Below are 997 nucleotides of genomic sequence, written 5' to 3' on the forward strand. Positions count from 1 at the left end.
ATATAAATACACACACATACAGTATATATTTAAGAAAAATTTTATGTTTATTTATAAAATATATTTATGATAAATTATATTAATATAAATATATACATGTAAATATTTTCAAAATATATGCTGTATGTGTGTGTATTTATATATACATAATAAATATACACAGCACACACACATATACTATGTAAACAAAAACTGTTTGACAGCACTAATTTATACTACAGTTTTATACAAAAGTTAATATTAAGTGACTTACATTTTAGGAACACTGTTGTCTATTTTGCTCTATTTCATCAACAAAGCAAAGTCCCAGCTGAGCCGCTGCGCATCTTAAGTCTCTGACACAGCACTGTTTCGTTTATGAATGAATCTTTGCTTTTGAACAAATCTAGTGAGTCAATGATTCAATGACCCATTCACAAAAAGAGTCACTTGCTTCGTTCCTAAATGAATCAGCTGTTTGAATGAATCGACTGAATGAATGAATCAGTGACAAAAACAGTGACTTGCCGCCACCTACTGGCGGTTTCTGTTTCATTTTTAAAGTATATGGAGTTATTTAAATCATTTAAATTTCTATATTCAAAACTTTATATTTAAAACAGTAATCTCATAACATTGTTATTATGAGATGCATTAATGCCACCTCTGAGTCTTGTGAAGAAGTCTGTATATATTCCTTAATGCCACATTTCTGCTCTTCTGTGCCATGCAAAGATTCATCAGCTTTATATTGAGCTGTTTATCACTGTTCGTGCGCTGTGAGGATGTTTAATATCTGTGCTGTGAGTTATTACACGCGCGTTGCGGTTCAGAAAGCAGCGCTATATTGCTCAGAGACAGCGATGTGAGCGCGTGTTAGTGTGCTGTTAGAGTAGCTGATCAATGCTGCAGCACTATATGATCAGAAATACCGAGACTGCTGTTTAACCGAGGCTTTAAAGCAATCTCAGACATCGTTAAGATGAGCAGAAATTAATGTCCAGAAGAGCAGCAGACA

Source organism: Sinocyclocheilus grahami, unplaced genomic scaffold, assembly GCF_001515645.1.
Source record: "Sinocyclocheilus grahami isolate Dianchi unplaced genomic scaffold, SAMN03320097.WGS_v1.1 scaffold2067.1, whole genome shotgun sequence".
NCBI lineage: Eukaryota > Metazoa > Chordata > Actinopteri > Cypriniformes > Cyprinidae > Sinocyclocheilus > Sinocyclocheilus grahami.